This window comes from Triticum aestivum, chromosome 7B (assembly GCF_018294505.1).
Source record: "Triticum aestivum cultivar Chinese Spring chromosome 7B, IWGSC CS RefSeq v2.1, whole genome shotgun sequence".
Classification (NCBI taxonomy): Eukaryota; Viridiplantae; Streptophyta; class Magnoliopsida; order Poales; family Poaceae; genus Triticum; species Triticum aestivum.
In genome coordinates, this window is record NC_057813.1 from 644,707,324 (window position 1) to 644,728,179 (window position 20,856).

Consider the following 20,856-nt stretch of genomic DNA (forward strand, 5'->3'; position numbering starts at 1 on the left):
ATTGCACTCAGTTTCCTAAGAAATTGTGGTAAAAAATGTTACTCCACAGCCCGCTTCCCTTCTCCTTCCTCTTCCACGGCCCGCGCACGTCCACGGGAGGCCACCGGTCAACCCTTATATAGGAGTGCTAGCACAAAAAGATGCATGCATGACCACTAAAATTTCCATATTAAAGCGCCGCTCCGGCGGGAGTATGGCGTATGTTGTTACCTTCGGCCGGGCCATGGCTACCGGGCGACAGCGACCAAGGAAGAGGCGGCAGGAGGGGAATGAATGCAGCTACTGTTTGGGTTCGCCATCCGGCTTAAATAAATGTGCAGCATCACGCGTACCCGTGGGTGCACAAATTGTAACATATGTGTCTGCTTAAGTGGGCGTCGCGTAACTGGTGTGTGTGTGAGAGAGATTCTGAGAGACAGAGTGTGTGTGTGCGATTCTACTCTTCGGACCTGTACTCAACCTTTTGCATCGGGATATAAGTATAATGGTATTTACTTTAGCTAGTGATTTACGTGTCCATGTTAACGTGGTTGTGTAAAAAACATGTCACTTCATGCTCGTGATTTGCGTTATATAATTACAAGAAAGATGCTCGTGCATTGCACGGAACATCAATATGCATTTTTTTTTACAAACACCTGTTATGATTGACCCATGCAGGAGTAATCTCATGTGTAAAAACTAATGATATCTCTAGAATTTTATCAGAAAACTGGTATCTCGAGAATGTCATCGAAAAAATGAAAGATGAGAGAATAGTTGAGGAGGAGTGGAGCATGGTGGTGACTCGTGGTCGGAATGGGCAGAGGCATTGGGATGGATGGCGCCGGTAGGCGGCAGCGGCGACCATGCTAGATTGTTCCAGAGACTTCCTTTTTTAATTGCTGAGCAATGAGGTTGTGGGAAATAAGGATGTGGAGAGAGGTGCGGGTATCTTTTGTAAAATTGTCATAGTTTGCTTTCTATCCGTCAGATATAGATCAGACGGTCTATATTACAAGATGGCAGGCACACCATCATTGCCAACTTGTTTCTTTATAAGGGTAGAGATGATAAGTTTGCTGACTACTAAAGTAAAGTGGAATTTGTCCATGTTATACAAGTAAATTAAGGTGATTGTTTATCATACGGGTAAGGGTGGATGAACGGTGGTAGGAACAAATGCTCCGCCTAGAGCATGTGTGTGTGAGATGGAGTCTTCGTGTGTGTGTGTGTGTGTGTGTGTGTGTGTGTGTGTGAGAGAGAGAGAGAGAGAGATGGAGTCTTAGTGTGTGTGTGTGTGAGAGAGAGAGAGAGAGATGGAGTCTTAGACTGTGTGTGTGTGGGTAGGTGGGTGTGCGTGCGTGTGTGTGTGTGTGTGTTTGTGTGAGAGAGAGAGAGAGAGAGATGGAGTCTTAGTGTGTGTAGGTGGGTGTGTGTGTGTGTGTGTGTGTGTGTGTGCATGCGTGCGTGTGTGTGTTTGTGTGTGTGTGTGTGTGTGTCGCGGGGTCCTTGGTGGCGGATGTCATTTAAGTGTGCATGGCTTCATCATAGAGAGGTGATGTGTATGGTAGAGGCCACCAACGATGGGGTGCGAGAGAGAAAATGCCCGTAGAGAGGGAAGAGAAGGTGTTGCGCATGAGAGGAGTCGACATCGAGAGAACGTGTTTGTTCGAGAGACACCGAGGAAGACTACTATATATCGATGGTGCATGTAGGCGGGAACTAAACAAAGGGATGGTCTTATTGGTTTCGGGGATATAGGGGAAGAGTGAGAGGGGGTAGCTAGAAGGAGATTGTTAAGTGTGAGTGTGTGTTTTACCCATCCAGGCGGAAGTTATGTGCACACAAGAGGAGAACGATTCGATGTGGCATTAGGGTTGAGGGTAATTAACTACGTATGGAGACATAGAGACCTTGAACATGCATGTGTGAGAGGTATACATGTATACGTGGGATGTGTGTGTGTGCGCACGTGCATGATCGAGATAAAAGAAAGAAGACATGAGTCATAAGATCAACGACATGGGAGAGACGGATCGGTAGGACAATATGCATGCATGTGAGAATGCAGGGAAGAAGGCCCGACAATTGAGCATGTGTTTTTGTCTTTAAGAGATAGTGGCGTGGGCTGGAGCATGCATCTATGGCGAGCAGAGGGAGTGAGGCACAACGATTGTGCAAAAGAGATCAACCTATAAATGCATATGTATGGAGAGACATATATAGTGTGGGTGATAGGAAGCAAGACTCTGTGCGAGAAAGAAATGTTGACGTTGAAACTACAGATAGATATAGAGATGGAGATGCTAGCTAGAGGGACATCCGCTAGTTTGAGTGTTGGAGATGACCGCCGGGTGGTTCAGAGGGTGAAGTTATATATGTGTGTGAGAGAAAGATAAAAAGAGGGCACTTGACTGCATGTAGAGAGAAACATATGTAGTGTGCATGATAGGAAGCAAGAGTGAGGGCGAGAAAGAAGGTTGATGGAGAAACAGATAAATAGAAAGATAAAGATACTAGCTAGTGTGCGTTAGAGATAGGAGTCGAGTGGATCAGAAGGCTGAGTTATGTGTGTGGGTGAGAGAGAGATAGAGAGAGGGTGCATGTGAGTCACATACAAACAGATATCAGAGAGAAATGAGATCCCGGGAGATGGAGTTTTGTGTCTGCGAGAGAGAAAGATATTTCACAACGAGAGTGATAGCTAGAGAGACATATGAGGGAACGCAAGATATCTCTAGGGAGAGAGTGTGTGTGTGAGCGACATACAAGAGAACAGTGGAGAAATATGAGACCCTGGGAGACAGAGTTTGTGTTTGTGTGTGAGAAAGAGATATTTAAGAGGAAGAGTCGTAGGTTCTCATATCTAAGGAGTGAAAGACATCTGTGTATGAGGGGTGTGCGAGTGGCACACATGCGAATAGTAGAGAGAAATGAGACCCCGGGAGACAAAGTTTTGTGTTTGTGTGAGAGAAAGAGATTCCACATGGAGAATCATAGTTAGAGACACATAGCAGGGAGCGAGATATACTTAGAGAGAGATAGAGTGATGAAGGTCGAGGGAGAGAGTACCGTCAGTGTGTTACGAAGATAAAAGATCATTGTCGACATACAGGTAGCACGAGAGATACCTGAGAGACGATGAACGCGTATAGGTCCAGAAAGATAGTCCTATATAAGCATGAGTGATAGCTATATGAGACGAATATCTGGATTAAAGGGGACTCAAATATTTAAACTGGAGATCACGACATCGATAATATCATAACGCAAATTGGTGTATCAAACATGCATATTCATTTGAATTTGGGCACATGTGTAATTTGGGCACATTTGAGTATAGTTTATCAATATTGGTGATCAATAGATTCTTTAATTACAAACAATGCATGGTTTATATGCAATTAATGTCTAAACGGGATTACAATATATGTTGCTTGTGTGAAACACATTATACATGTTTGAGAAGTAAAAAAAACTGCATGAAGGACACATTAATTGGAGACAGTTAGCGAGGAATGCATACATTGGATTTCAACATAAAGTGGTTTCAAGTATTTGAAAATCCAAATTGATGGATACAACCTTATGAATCTGAGATCATGCCATTTGTAAACCATATTTATGTATAAATGGTGTTGTGCTTTTGAAAGTATATATAAAAAATGTTGTATATAGAATTTAATTCCAATTGAAAATGGATCCTGCCCGGAAAAAATAGAATACAAATGGGATTCGAATTGAGTTGGCACGGTAAACATGCACTCTGCAAAATTTGAACGAAGCGGGGAAAGTTGCAGTAACCGCCCGAAACCAAAATTTGCGAGATGGAAATTACTACTGCCTATCCCTGCCACACAAAGCCTATCTGTTAGATTTTATAGGTTTCGATAGGGGAAGGTTTGTAATTTCACCCAAACGTGACGTAACCTCCTCTCACCCAGATTCATACACGGTGGGCACAAAAACACAGTGTCTCCTCGGCCGAAATCGACTCCCTCCCCAATTCATATTCATACACGGTGGGCGCCAAAAACAAACTCTCGTCGGCAAATATTCGGTGTATGTGAGATTACCGTCATATCCCCAACTGACTAATATTGCTGTGATGTAGGTGAGGGAGTCCTGGATTAGGGGGTATCCAGACAGCCGGACTGTATACATCATCCGGACTATTGAAGCGTGAAGATACAAGACGCAAGACTTCGGCCTGTGTCCGGATGGGACTCTCATTTGCGTGGAAGACAAGCTTGGCGATCCGGATATTATATTTCCTTCCTTGTAACCGACTCCATGTAAACCCTAGCTCTCTCCGGTGTCTATACAAACCAGAGAAGATGGTCCTTAGAAGGCCGATCACAATTACAATCATACCATCATAGGCTAGCTCTTAGGGTTTAGCCTCTACGATCTCGTGGTAGATCTACTCTTGTATTACACATATCTTCAATATTAATCAAGCAGGAAGTAGGGTTTTACCTCCATCGAGAGGGCCCGAACCTGGGTAAACATTGTGTCCCTTGCTTCCTGTTACCATCAGCCTAAGACGAATAGATCGGGACCCCCTACCCGAGATCCGCCGGTTTTGACACCGACATTGGTGCTTTCATTGAGAGTTCCTCTGTGTCGTTGCTTCGAGGTTTGATGGCGTCTTCAATCGCCAGTAACACGGTCCAGGGCGAGACTTTTCTCCCCGGACAGATCTTTATGTTCGGCGGCTTCCCACTGGGGGCCAATTCGCTTGGTCATCTAGAGCAGATCAACAGCTATGCCCCTGGCCACCAGATCAGGTTTGGAAACTTGAACAACACGGCGGATATTCGCGGAGACTTGATCTTCGACGGATTCTGCCTTGTGCCAGGAGTGTCGGACAGTCACCACGAGCACGGCTTAGACCTGCCATCGGACAATGCTCGGGACATCACCCCTGCATCAGCCCCGGTTCTAAATCCGAAACAGGTTGCGTCGCCCAAGGACGAAAGGGTAGACCATGCCCCGCAGGCCGCACACTCATCAGTGGTGGAGCCGAACACAGGTCTCACCTCGGTGGAGGCCTGTAACCCTGGGCCCCCGGACTCGTATCCGGTTGTTGGTTCCGGTCCGCGTACCCTCGAGCCAGTCAAACCAAGTTGGGCTCTGGTAATGGAGTTTACCACTGCGGACATCTTCCAGCACTCGCCCTTTGGCAACACGCTGAACTCATTAAAGTCTCTCTCTTTGTCAGGAGGCTCTGGGCCGAACTATGTCTAGCCTGAGTGGGAAGCAGGCGACGAAGGAATTCGTTGCCCACCCACCACCCACATCATTGCCACGATCGATGATTTAACCGACGTTCTTGACTTCGACTCCGAAGACGTCGACGGTATGGACGACGATGCAGGAGAAGCTCCAGAATCTCTGGGGCACGGGACTACCACCTCATCACACGATATATACATGGTGGATACGCCCAAGAAGGACGACAGCAATAATCCAGAAGATAAAACACCTGGGCAAAAGCCAAAACAGCGGCGTAGACGCCGCTCAAAGTCCAGCAACAGTAAAATAGCGATAAGAGCGCAAGAAGGATCGATATACCAGTAAACCCCGAAGGCAGTAATGACCACATGGACCCAGCGATGGAGCAGGATAAGCCAGGTCACGCCAAACCGAGTTCGGAGCAAATACCCGATCACAATGATCCGGAGGGACGAGCTCATGAAACCGCACCAGAACAGGAACATGGTCCGGACGATGATGCATTCACCATTCCGGACGAACGAGTGGAACGAGACAACCTCCACCGAAAGCTTATGGCCACAGCAAGAAGTCTAAAGAAGCAGAAACAACGGCTTAAAGCCGCACAGGAAAAGCTCAGTCGCAGATGGAATCAAGTTCTAGACACTGAAGAAAGATATGGCGACGGTCGCCATACAAAAAGCTATCCAAAACACAAGCTACTGCCAGAATTCGACGACGAGGCCATTCCACCAAAGAATAATACAACCAGGAGACCAGACGTACGCTTCACAACCACAACAGAGCGGCTACTGACACCGCGCACGATCTACGTGAGAAGCTGGATAAGAAGGTCGGTGCAGGCAGGTCCATCTACGGATCTAAAATACACACCCCGGCGAGGGACTATGGTCACCCAAACGCTCATACAAGCCAAATACTAGTTCGGAATAAGCACCGGACACAACAACAGCCGACTACATGCCACAATGTGCCCAGATACAGAGGGGCTGCTCACCCCCTGTGCTTCACCGAAGAAGTACTGGACCATGAATTCCCACAAGGCTTTAAAACTGTGAACATAGAGGCGTGCGACGGAACGACAGACCCAGGGGTCTGGATCGAGGATTTTATACTGCATATTCACATGGCTCATGGGGATGACCTCCACGCCATCAAATACCTTCCCCTCAAGTTAAAGGGACCAGCTCGACACTGGTTGAAAAGCCTCCCTGAAAACTCAATTGAGAGTTGGGAGGAACTCGAGGACGCTTTCAGGGCCAACTTTCAAGGGACTTATGTCCGGCCTCCGGATGCAGACGATCTAAGTCACATAATCCAACAACCTGGAGAGTCCGCCCGCAAGCTTTGGAACAGATTCCTCACTCAAAAGAATCAAATAGTCGACTGTCCGGATGCTGAAGCCTTAGCAGCATTCAAACACAGCATACGCGACGAATGGCTCGCCCGGTACCTCGGCCAAGAAAAGCCAAGGACAATGGCAGCCTTAACAGGCCTTATGACCCACTTTTGCGCGGGTGAATATAGCTGGTTAGCCCATAAAGGCACGAGCGACCCCAACACATCCGAAATAAGGGATCGCAACGGGATGCCACGGCGTAATAAACACAAACGCCAAAACAAGGAAGAGAGCCCGGATAACACAACGGTCAATGCCGGATTCAGGGGCTCTCGACCTGATTAGCAAAAGAAGTCATTTAAAGGCAGTAAAGAGGGACCGTCCGGTCTGAACAGAGTCCTGGACAGACTATGCCAAATTCATGGCACCCTGGAGAAACCTGCGAACCACACGCATAGAGAGTGCTGGGTCTTCAAGCAGGCCGGCAAATTAAATGCAGAACACAAGGGGAGGGAAACACCAAGTGAAGACGAGGACGAACCTCGCCAGCCGAACACTGGGGGACAGAAAAAATTCCCGCCAGAGGTTAAAACATTAAACACGATCCACGCGACTCACACATTCACGAGAAGGAACAAACGCGCGCTCAGAGACGCGCACGATGTAGAGCCCATCAAACCCACATCGGACTCCTGGATGTCTTGTCCGATCACCTTCGATCACATGGACGGCCGAACTAGTATTCGGCGCGGAGGATCAGAGGCCTTGGTGCTAGACCCAATAATCGACGGATACCGTCTCACTCGCGTCCTCATGGACAACGGCAGTAGTCTCAATTTAATATACGAGGACACTATCCGCAGAATGGGGATAAACGCATCCAGGATTAGCCAAAGCAACACCACCTTTGAAGGGGTGATACCAGGGGTTGAAGCCCACGGCAGGGGCTCCGTTGTGCTGGAAGTAACATCCGGCTCCCCAGGTAACTCCAGAAGCGAAGAACTACTCTTCACCATCGCATCCTTCCAAAGCGACTATCACGCATTGCTTGGAAGAGCGGCCTTCGCCCGCTTCAACGCATTGTCGCACTATGGCTACCTTACACTCAAGATGCCCGGTCCACGTGGCGTCATCATCGTTAGCGGAATCACAGAGCGCTCCTCACGCGCAGAGGAACATGCGACAGCCCTGGTGGCCGGACTATATGCGGCCTCCAATATCAAAAAACATGACTGGTCATTATGACCACCGACTTGGTTAGACGAGTCCGGTAGCCCGGATACAACTGAACCAGGGCACCATACATGTAATCCCATAACGGATACCAGGGGTTGTAAATATTTAATGCAGCCCCACATCTGGCTCAACCTTACTGGTAGGCCAATATCTAACACTTTTATTATCAATCGCATACTTACGTTGCACTCTCTTATGAGTTTTCTTTTCTCACAGACAATGTTCGCGCGATACCCTACCAAGACACGGCACGACGGAGACAAAGGCGCAGACGTGCAGCAGGGCCCCGTGCAACAGGTTTATTTTTAGATTAAGCCCCTGTGTAAACCTTTTCTACTGCCTCTTGTTGTTTAACCATCCCATGGGTTCCATACCCACAGAGGATACTGCCGTTATTGGCATTTCGCCATGACAGATTAAAACGCTCGTACCTGGAAATTTAGGGCTTACAATAGGCTCTCGTCAGCCTATTTTCTTTTACAAAGACCGAATACCCTCGGGAGTGTTCGGCGTCACGAGTTTGGCCATATATGCATCAGCTCCGAATCATGTCTTTGGTCAAATGTTGGGTTTGCCCGGCTCCTGGGTTTGCCGCCTTACGTTCCGTTATTATCGGCAAAGGCAGGCCAAAGGAGAACTACTGCGATTGTGCCCTGGTTATTCCGGATGAGCGCCTCAGTAGAGAAAGCCGAAAACTGACTGTCATGATACAGCGAGAGAACGTTCAACCACTCGAAGACTCACCAGAATCTTTAAGGATTCCTCCGCATTAATGAAGGGCCGTTTCCCGGCCATGTACACACGCGTTCATATTCGGATGCATGCGAATGTACCAGGGGATACATAGTAGCCCCACCGTTAGACCCCCATGGCTAAGCGAATGTGTTACAGCTATATAGTTCGGTTGCCTAGTTCGACGTGCGATCACCTCCTTAATGGACCAAGACGTTGGATCAAGTGTGATTAAGCATATTTATCGCGAACACCCCCGCATTTTATGCGTGGGGGCTGAAGCCAACGACTACTAACTTTCGGACTACTCATATTTATATAAAAATGGCCGCAAAGGGGACACAATCATACTTCCGGGCAAAAAGTATAAATATAGCCTCATAATCAAAATAAACATTGTTTTTTTACAATGATTCGACTCATCATTCGAACAAGATATTCTTCGAGCACTGCGCCTCTATTAGGCGGGCACCTTCTGTGACCTGCGCCAAGTAGTGCTCGGCAAGATATTGGCATCCTGCCGGATCCTGGGCCACTGTAATGGTGGCCTCCATATCCATCCAATAGGCTTTAACGTGGGCAAGAGCCATCCGCGCACCCTCTATGCAAGCCGACCTCCTCATGGCGTCAATCCAAGACACGGCCCCAAGGAATTGCTGCACCAAACCAAAGTAGTTGTCCGGCTTAGGCCCCTGCGGCCAAAGATGGTCTATTACAGACCGCATTGCAAGCCCGGACAGCCTGTAGAGCTCCGCCATAGCAGCCACCTTCTCATTTAGCGGCAGCGGGCGTGTGGGAGCATTGAACTGCGACCAGAAAAGCTTCTCCACTTCTTTATCACCTTGACCCTCGAAGAACTTAGCAGCGTCAGCTGTACTATTCGCCATGTCCGCATATGCGTCTACAGAACTCCAGCGCCCAGCCAGGGGAGCATACTTCGGATCCAAAAACTTCATCCGCAGTAAGTAGGAGCCCCCAGCCACGATTTTGTCGGCCTGTTGAAGCTCCTCCCGCATACCCCGGACCTCGGTCTACATCTCCTTGGCGGCATTAAGTGCCTTGTCCAGCTCGGCCGAACTAGCCTTATTCTCCTTTTCAAGGAGTACATACTGGTCGGCGGCATTTTTCAACTCCTCAGCCATTTCGGCTATTTTTTCCTCGCTTCGGCGATGAGCAGGCTGTTTGGCTCTCAATTCTTCGGCCGCCTTTAGGGCAGCCACATTGCTAGCCCAAGCTTGTTCCTTGGCCTGAGCAAGTTCCGCTCTCAGGGCCTCCACGACAGCAACACCATCTACGGTACAAACACATTGCATTAATATTATACCCCTCTCGCATTTTCCTATATATCATAATAAGGGAAGCAGAGCACATACCCTATGACTCCTCCAGCCGTTTGTTCACCAGCGTGATATTGGCATCAATAGATTCAATCTGCCTCCTTAGTTTGGCGACTTCAACAGCCTGGTCGGCTGCCGGATCCTTATATACCTGCGCACATGTATAGCGCATCCATTACTATATGATCCCCCGTTTGCCGCCTATGGCGGGCAACCAGAGTCTTAGGGGCTACTATCCACAGGGAGCACACCTAGCGTGTACTTCACAACCAAAAAATAGTGTATTTTCCACTACATACCTCAAAGCCTTTAAGCAGGCATGTAAATGCCTCATTCAAACCGCTAGTAGCGGATGAAATCTTCGTGAGCACCGTGCTCATTAAAGAGTGGTGCTCCTTCGAGAGCGCGGCTCGCTCCAGAAGGCTCGTCAGTACGTCCTGCCGAACATCGAACTATACCGGACCCTTCTCATCGCCCCTCATGGAAGCCAAATGCTCCGGGCTCAGGGTGACTGACGTGTTAGCCTCCGTCTTCGGCAGATCCGGACTCCTCCTGACGACACCTCAGTGTTGCCGCTTCGTGAGGCAGAGAGGTGGGTGGGGTCTCACTCTCCATCATCTCCGGAAGAAGATCCCCCAAAGACGAACTCTGTTGAGAAGAGCTGCTCACCGGACTGCAAAAGACGAAGTCCCGGTTTATGGATCTCGGAGAAACACCATACCTTCAAATTAACGATCAACTTACAGCTCGGTGGAGGGCTGGCCCGCTGGTGGGCACGACGCGGTGAGGGTGCCCGTCGCGGCAGAGCCCCCTGGTGATACCTTCTTCTCTTGCTTGGGCATTTCCGCCTCCAATTCTTCGGAGGCGGCCCTCTTCCTCCCGCATGGGGAGGAGGCTTTAACCTCCCCTTCCCGACTATCCTCCATAGGAGAGGTAGCGATTCCCCCGATCTGGATGCATAGGGCGTGAAGTTCGGCTTCACTGCCCTTTCCTTCGCCTTTCCCTGAGGGGATTTTGCTGAGCACCCGGCCAAGCATCTTGGCAATGGTTGGACCAGGCGAGCCTTCAGGAAGTGGCACCGGACACCTGATTCTCTCTGCCTTGTTGAGCCATTCCTGGCCACGGAGGGATTTTCAGAATAATAGTTATGATAAATATAAATGAAGTATCCAGCTTTAAGGTTACTTACTTGGGCATCTAGGCGGTTGCAGCTTAGGCCCGCATCCTCGGTGGTGTCCGGACACTTCACTTGTGGTCCAAAGAATAATTCACACATTCCTTCGAGCTTTAGACCGAAGAAGTGCTTAATAGTCCGCGGACCCTCCGGATTAAACTCCCACATCCGGAGAGGCCGACGTTTGCACGGCAACATCCGTCGGATTAGCATCATTGCATTATGCTGACAAGATTCATGTCCCTCTCAACAAGCTCCCGGATGCGATTCTGCAGTTCAGGTACATCGCCAGCAGGCCCATAATTCCGTTCTACGTCAGTCCAAGACGCTAACTGTGACAGAGGGCCCGAGCGGAACTCGGGGGCAGCTACCCACTTTGTGCCTCTGGGAGCTGTAGCATAAAACCACCTCCGTTGCCATACATCGGATACTTCAGGGAAAGAACCCTCTAGCCATGGGGCATCAGTGTTCCTGCTTATTATGCCACCTCTGCACTCCGCATGTCGCCCCTCGATCATCTTCGGCTTCACATTGAAGGTCTTGAGCCATAAGCCGAAGTGTGGGGAGATGTGGAGAAAAGCCTCGCACACGATAATGAACGACGAGATATGGAGGATGGCGTCTGGAGCCAAATCATGAAAATCCAACCCATAGTAGAACATAAGCCCCCTCACAAAGGGGTCGAGGGTGAGGCCTAGGCCTCGGAGGAAGTGAGGAATGAACACAACCCTCTCATTGGGCTCTAGTGTAGGGATGACTTGCCCTGGAGCAGGAAGCATGTGCTAGATATCGACAGTCAGGTATCCGACCTCCCTAAGCTTCATAATGTCCTCCTCTCGAATCGAGGAGGCCACCCACCGGCCTTTTGCATCGGATCCGGATATGTTGGAGGATCTGGGGTGTTGGAGCTTGGGTCTTGGGTGTTAGAACTCAAGGTGCGAGAAGGAGCAGGGGAGGTGGAAAAGAGGCGTAGGGCTTGACCCCTTTATAAAAGGGATGAATATCGAGAGTCCTCAGCGTAACTGCCTGAGGCTTATCTAAAATACACGGAGTCATACCAACAGTCGGCGTGGGGTCACACACACCCATATTGATGAAAGATCCCGTAATTAGAGGAACACGATCTCTGCTTTGGCAGGACGTGCCAATAAAACCGCCTCACGATGCGAGTCGAGGTGGAGCAGGAAACGCCGGTTCGTGTTGGACCAGGCCATGATGCAAGGGCACGACGTACAAAGATCGCCAGCGGAACGGATTTATGCTATGTTCCCTACAATGGTGTGTGAAATCATCTTGCAGATCCGGACACGGTCTACGTGTTTGATAATAACCTTGGAGTATTCGGAAGGAGGAACCCGCCTTGCAATGCCGAAGACAAGACTGCGCGCCGGACTCATCGTCTTTGAAGTCTGGTTCAGGGGCTACTGAGGGAGTCCTAGATTAGGGGGTATCCGGACAACCGGACTGTATACATCGTCCGGACTATTGAAGCGTGAAGATACAAGACTCAAGACTTCGACCCATGTCCGGATGGGACTCTCCTTTGTGTGGAAGACAAGCTTGGTGATCCGTATATTATATTTCCTTCCTTGTAACCGACTCCATCTAAACCCTAGCTCTCTCCGGTGTCTATATAAACCGGAGAGGATGGTCCTTCGAAGGCCGATCACAATTACAATCATACCATCATAGACTAGCTCTTAAGGTTTAGCCTCTACGATCTCGTGGTAGATCTACTCTTGTATTACACATATCTTCAATATTAATCAAGCAGGAAGTAGGGTTTTACCTCCATCGAGAGGGCCCGAACTTGGGTAAACATTGTGTCCCTTGCTTCCTGTTACCATCAGCCTAAGACGCACAGATCGGGATCCCCTACCCGAGATCCGCCAGTTTTGACACCGACAGTAGGAAATTTGAAACGGGGGCTAAGTTTGTAAATTTCCTCGCATTTGAGACAAGCGCGCCCTGAATACATGGTTCCCCCCTTCCTCTCTACCTCCATTTTCCCCATTCGTACTCCGTGGGCGCCAAAACACCCTCTCCACCCCAGCCTCCTTCGTCCATCGATGTCCGCCACCCCATCCACCGCCGTCCTCCTCCACCATGCCGGAGCTGATACCCCACCGCTGCCGTCCATTACAAGAGATCGACCTCTCTCATCCACAGCTTCGTGCCGGAATCCTTACATCCCGTCCTCTCGCTTCATCCCCGCCGTCGTCCACCTTACCGGCACCGCTTCTACGACCGTGTCGTCCACCATGCCCCGCCGCCACAGTCTACCCTCCTAGATCTGCTTCCACACCGCCGACAGCCATCGCTACCGCAGCACCATCAAATTCTCAGCAGATACATACATGGCGCCGCACTAGAGGCGGTACTCTCTCGTATCTGCTCAACTTATTTATCGCAGCAAGAAAATAGATCGCCACTGCTTTACTCTGATTTCTTGTCTTGGTTGCGAAGTTGCCTTTGTCCGGTTTGCACCTTCAGATCCGCCATGGCACGTTCAACACTATACTCACAATGCTTATGGTTTTCCCCTTTTATATTCCACACTAGTTAAATCTTAGTAGTATAAATTTCAAAATTGGGTCAGTCGATTTTTCAAAGCTCGCCGGAGTTCGCCGGTGCAAACGAAGGGGCTCGGGTGGTTGTGGGGCCTCGCCGAACAAAGAAAACTCGACGCGGGTGGGGGTGGGGCAGGGGTAGGGGTGGGAGGCGGAGGAACACAAGCGGTGGGGGCCGGTGGTCCGGCCGGCGGCCCGTGCGGTGTTTTGTATGGGAAGAATCAGAGACGAGGAAGAAGAAGGGGTAGGAGACGTAGGATCTTCATCCAACTGCCTGAAATGGTCGAGAGATAGCTTGGACTTGCATTCTTAATGCGCTTTGGTTCATCATGTGTGGGCACTGCGCAACCAACATTTTATTATCCAAAATCTGCTTGCTCTTCTTTACCATGTTCCTCTTTCGTTCTTCTTTAATATGTACTCTCTCCGTTCCTAAATACAAGTCTTTGTATATATTCCACCATGGACTACATATGGAGCAAAATGAGTGAATCTACACTCTAAAATGTATCTGGATATATCTGTATGTGATCCATAGTGGAAATCTCTACCAAGACTTATATTTTGGAATGGAGGGAGTATGATAGTAGTACAGTATGTTCCTTGTACAGAAGATGAGCGGGGACATTTGCAGTGTAGAGGTCTATACGGTTGGTTCTGATGTACACTTTGAGCCTCTTTGATTCGTAGGATTTTGTAAACATAGGAATAGGATTCGTAGTGGCCTGCCCACTTGAATCCTATAAGAATAGCAAGGAAATGCGGGGAGCTGTGTTGCCTTTGAGAGTTACACTGATATTAATAGTACCGCACCTTCACTTGAAGAGAGCTGGTATCTGAAGCCTTTCTAGACGTACCGGCAATACTAGCACATATATTCTAGCAAGCTCCACTTTGCTGATTTTACTCTAATGCTTAAGGTTTTCCCGTTATATCTACACTATGATCTATGTAGCTGCTTTGTGTCGCACTAGCAGCAATCCACTCTTGAAGCTAAACACTGCAATGACTTACAAAATTGGCACCAAGGCATTGAGTGCCATTCTGGATGCAATGAAACTCATACGCTCCCCACCTATTAAATCTTGTTCAGAATATGATCCTAATGACTCTTGTTCAAAATTGCCACATATAGAGAGACAGCATGGAATTGCATTTCTTTGGGCGCTGTGATTCATCATGAGTGGGCAACCAACATTGTATGCAATGAAGTGGAACCTCAAGAATATGCTTCCTCTTCTGTTCTTTAACATGTTCCTCTTTGTTTATTTTGTATTTAGTACGTCCAGTATGTTCCTTGTCAGGAAGGGGCGTAGGGACATCTGTAGTTAACAGCTGATAGAGCTGGCCTGTACCGTGATCGATAGGCTTTCAATTACTAGCGGCAATAAAACACTGTATTTTCAAGACAGTTTCACTTTCCTGATTTATATATCGTGGTTATGGTGTAGCCCAGTTATGTACACTATGATCTGCCTAGTTGCTGTGTGCTCTTATTATCATGGTTTGGCAATAAACTCTCTATACAGTATATTATGAACCTATCATCTGCCAACTATCCTTACTTCTGGAGCCTATTTTTTTGTGTACTTGTGCCAGATTATATAAATGCACGCACCATATTACAGCACACATGAGCTCTCTCATCAGAATCCAGTGATAGCACACAAGACTTTACAGGGACGCCCCTATATTAGAATATCATCTGCATTACAAAGATAAACTCACAACTATTTATATTTTCATGGTTCTTAGATATTATACCTAATTACAGTGAATATCAGAATCCGCGCATCAGAAGAATATTGTGGAACACTGCAATGACTTACAAAATTGGCACCAAGGCATTGAGTGCCATTCTGGATGCAACGAAACTCGTATGCTCCCCACCTGTAGATTCTTGTTCAGAATATGATCCTAATGACTATTCTAACCTCGAGGAGTCAAAGGCAGATGGCCTGTCATGTTCATCCATCAAGGTGCCTGTTATAATTTGGCAAGGTTTTATTGATTGCGCGTATCTTGCATATGTTTTCTTGCATTTCTTCTACTTCGTTGCACCGCCATCTGCTTACTTTACTCATCATATATGTCGAGATGCCATGCAAATCCATTATCAATACATATTCCATCTGTCATCATACCATGTTTTTTCACTCAAATATTGTTCTTGTGCATCAGACATCAAAAATGAAGAGGGTGATTTCCGAACCTGAAGGAGCACCAGCAAAGTCCTTGAAAAACGTGGTTGTGCCAGAGAAATCAGACAACACCCCACTTATATCGGTTGTACAACCAGTGACACAAAACATAGGACCAACTCCAGCAGACTGTACCCATACTTCACTAGCCACACCACTAGCCCCACCATACAGGACCTGCCCTCCAACAAAAGGTATGCCGAATTCAGTTGCCATGGCACTAGCTGTACCACAAAAAATCCCACTCCAGCAAAAAGTACAGCAAGTCCACCAGCCGAAGACCTATCCCAACTACAGAGGCGGCCAATTCCTGCAGATTGGAACACCATTCCAGCTATTCCCAATTTAAAAGACAATGCTTTCAATGTTGTTAGGGACTATGTGCATATATTCCCATCATGGGAAGATTATAGTGAAGACAAACACCATTTTCACATCTTCCTGTCCCACTTACGTGTAAGTGCTATTATTCATGGTGATTATTTTCCTGTTTTCTGTTGATTGAACACATCAATGATTTACATTGCATTGTTGTAAGTAGGCGAGGGTCAATCTGGATGGTCATGACGAGCAAAGCTTGCTTGCACTTTTCAAAGAAGCATTGCAGCAGTATCGGTATTACCTGAGGAAATCACACTTTGATGGCAAGTCTATAAACGAATTTCTGGTGAAGTCTCCTGTGCTAAATTTAGAAGACATTGAATGGAAAAACCTTGTTATGCACTGGTCTCATTCCGAGGATGAGGTACTGTCTATGATATCGCATGGCAATTTGAACTTCTACTTTTCCGCATGTGCCTTACGGATCTTTTTTGCAGGAAATCTGCTCGAAAAAGAATTTCAATTTGAATAGAACGACGGGATATCACAAATATGCTGCCCACTTCTTTTCTCTTGTTAGTACCTGTTGTCCTGTATCACTGTACTTGCATATATACCTGGTTCATTATGTGACAGTAGTATGCATGATACCTTGATTATCAATTGTTCGCTCCAAATTATCTGATCTGTATGAATGGTTACATTAGTGTTGAATATATCCATTGCCAATGAAATTTTTTAGCTCTGCATTGTTCTTGTAAGTACCTGCTATCCTTTATCAGTGTACTTATATTGACAGGTAGTTGTTCTTGTACCATCACTGTGCAGCTTATTTTCCTTTGCCCTCCATTTTCTACACATCAGATCTATATTTACTCTTACCATAAGGTTGGATAACACGGATGGTACTGAAGAAGTTTAGCTCTGCATTGCTCTTGGCTGTAGCTTTTGCCTGTATCGCTGTACTTACATTTAGAGCTACTTGGTTATGTAGCATCACTCTTCATCTTATCTTAAATATTCTCCATTTTTTCGTATATTATCACATCTATATTTACTCTTAACAATATGTAGAATTAAGGCAATGCTTATGAAGAAGATTCTGTGGTAAACTTCTTGAATTGCCCCCCTATTAGCATGGACAAGGGCTTTATAGAGCCTTTCTTCACCAATAATGTAAGTTAGTCCTTCTCAAGCCTTCAAACTTTGTTGTGTATATTTCGTTAGGCATGACTGCAACAGCTGTTTATTTTTGGTGTTTGCATCAAATAGCATGTTTAATGTTTATTATGTAGTTCATAAACAAAAGTTTGTCCTTCTCAATTTAAGTTTTCAGTTGTACAACCAAGTTCCTTCTTCATACCATGTAAATTAAACTACACAGAGCAAGTGATCTTCTTTTGCACTGCATGTATCCTTCTGTTCTTCATCCGTAATCCAGTGGTGTGGTGAACCTACCCACTACAGCACAATGTCATATTTTGCAATGTCTTAACTATGAACAATGTCATGTCATTCTACTATTATTTAAACCGTCTCTTTATTTGTCAATCTGAAATGGGATAAATTGACAGCACACTAACCATTGATACTTATGGGTTCTTGATCTGTAATCCGGTGGTGTCGTGAAGCTGTCAATTCCTTCACAATGTCATTTACAGCCATGTCTTGACCTGAACAATACCATACTGTGTTAATGCAATTTTAAACTTTGTCACTTTATTCGTCAGTAAGAAATGTGATGAATTGTCAGCACTGATACTTTTATGTGCAAAACATGTCATCTGTCTGCTTGTTTATCTTTTAGAGTGAGGAAGATACAAGTGTTGAACAAGCGCAGTCTCATCAGCTTGCTCAGCTGCTTGCGCTGCAGCTCCCCAGCAGGGCTAACCTTTCTTGAACTCTATTGAAGTGCTGCCGGTTTTGTATATTATTTTGTCAGTGTGTTTATTTGCACTAGTGGCGATCTTTGATGCCCAGTGTATGTAATCTGTTGTCTGCTTGTGCTTTATTATCATAGTGGTGAACTTTGATGCCCAGTGGATGTAATATGTCGTAATTTCTTTATTGTATAGTCTAGGTTTTTTCTTATTCACGATGCTGTAGTTATTTTACTGTATATATATCATGTCTTCGCAGTAAACCGGCCAAACCGTAAAATTACGGTACATAATCGGGCTGTCATGCAGTCACGATGTATGATCCGCATCATGGGCCCCGTCATCTTGGTCCATTAAAAGGCCAAAAATAAACTGGCCCACTAGTAGATTCGGGCCTTTAATAGGCAGAGTAACCCCCGGCCCTCTTTTCGCAAGAAAACTCAATGGGCTTTTAGGAGGCTGAGAAGTAGGTTGGGCCTAAAATGTGCCGAACAACTCACGGGTCGGCACCAGCCCGAAATGGACACCGGCCCATGATTGTGCGAATCAAATCACGGGCTTTTAACAGGCCAAAATTGTCCCGGTCCTTGTTTGGCCCAATCAGATATCGGTTGTGAGCAGGCCAAATGCAAACTGGGCCGTAGTTAGGCCCAACTATATGACGGGCTTTTAATTGGCCGAAATTATTATAGGGCCTAAATGTTAAACGGTCCCTTAACAGGCCGAAACTAATATCAGGCGGAATTACTAAATGGGCCTTTAGCAAGTGGGCCCAAAAGCAAAGCGTCCAGTTGACGGGCTGAATCTAATATGCGCCATAATTTAGCCAAAGCCTCTTAAAGGGCCGGACCTGATCTGGGCCGTAATTTGGCCCAGAACGTGGTAGGCTTTTAATGGGCCGGATCTCATATGGGCCATTATTAGGCCCGGAACGTGGCAGGCCATTAATGTACCGGATCAAATATGGGCCGGCATTTGGCCCAAAACATGGTAGCCAGTTAATGGGCCGGCCTACTAGGGTCCTCAAAATCTTGTGGGCCTACAGCTGGGCCGGCCCATTAATGTCAGCAAAATCTCGTGGGCCTTTAGCTGGGCCGGCCCATTATAATCCACAAGAATCTTGTGGGCCTTTACCTCGGTCGGAGCATTATGGCACACAAAAATCTTGTGGGCCTTTACCTGGGCCGGCCCATTATGGCCCACAAAATCGTGTGGGCTTTAGCTGGGCCAGCCCATTATGGTCCGCAAAATCTCATGGGCCTTTAGCAAGGCCGACCTATTATGGTCCTCAAAATCATGTGGGCCTTTAGTTGGGCGGCTCATTTAAACTTGATGGGCTGGTCCACGTGTCAACATATCATAGGCGCGTCTCGCCCATTGGATGAGTGACACCTGTGCCAACACGGAGCTGACACGTCTCTCCTCCAGCCAATGATGATTTTACACGTGGAAAATCCCCATTGGTTGGGGCTGTTAACGGGTTATCGGATCCAAAACCCGACCCGATAGATTAACAGCGTTCCGTTACGGTGGATGCCACGTGTCGGTCACCCTTGACGAAAGCACTTATGTGATGCGCGATTTATCGTCATGGAAATGGACACTTCCGTGATGATAATTTTGGTAATGTCATGGAACACTTCTACGACAGCACAGGTATGACTATCTTGATTCTGTCATAAAATCGTCATGGATGTAAATGCATGACAAATGCGACCTACTGTGACAAACAAGTATCATCACGGAAGTGTATTTTTTTGTAGTTCCAGGAACAGGGCGGAGGTGAGCTGGGCGTCGAGGTGTTGTAGGCCATGGCGATGACGTGGTCCTGTCGACGAACAGAGAGGGAGAGAGAGCTGAGAAAATAAGGGGGGAGAGACAGACGGAGCAGGAGGGAAGGAAGGGACCAGGGAGGCGCGACGGTCCTGGACTCTGGGTTGTTGCTGCACAAGATCGAGCTTGCTCAATCTGGAAGCCATGGGGAGGAGCTGCATGAATGGGTGGATCAAGGGGAGGAGGTGGTTGGCCCGCGCTGAAAACGAGGGAGATGGTCGGGTTGGCTGGATCGGGAAGGATCCCGAGGAAAATGGACTGGCGGCGGCGTGAGGGAAGGGTGGACGGGACAAGCTAGGACTAGGGTTTAGGCTGATTCAATAGGTAGGTGGGTTAGAGTTAGGGGTCTTTGGACCCTCCGATCGTAATCGGACGGTTCGGGAAAAATAGGCTAGGACAAACTAACAAAGAACCGATGATATTTTAGGGATGTATGGAGATGATCCGGACCCAGCGGTCACAACTGAGCAGTTCGGGTTCGGGTAAGTTTCGGACACGCACACGAGGGGGTCGGTGGTTGTGCAGAGAGGTTAGGTGGTTTGAGAAGAGGGAATCGAAAACACGGTTGGTCTTGGAACGGTCAACGAAAGCAACAGAGAGAAGCGAGGAGCGGCAACTACGAGCGGATGCAAGTTTTAAGAAAACAAAGCCGATGAAATGCGAATGGTGACATGAGATGAAATGCATGACACGAACAAAAAAGCAAAATGAAAGAGAGAAACCCAACCATGGAGGAAATATCACAACACATCACCGGAAATGGCAAGAGTTGGAGTTAAAAATATGGAAAGTTACATCAGTGGTGTTACAACACTCCACCACTACAAGAGGATCTCGTCCCGAGATCTAGGATGGCACCAGAGAGAAACAGAAAAGGAAGAGGAGGGGTAAACTAGGTTGCTTCTCCGACAAACGAGTGAAACCAACAAACCTTGAGAGGTTAAACAATTTGAAAGAAAGAATACAATAGAGGTGATCGAGATTGAAAAGCTCCATTAGAAAAGAGGAACAAG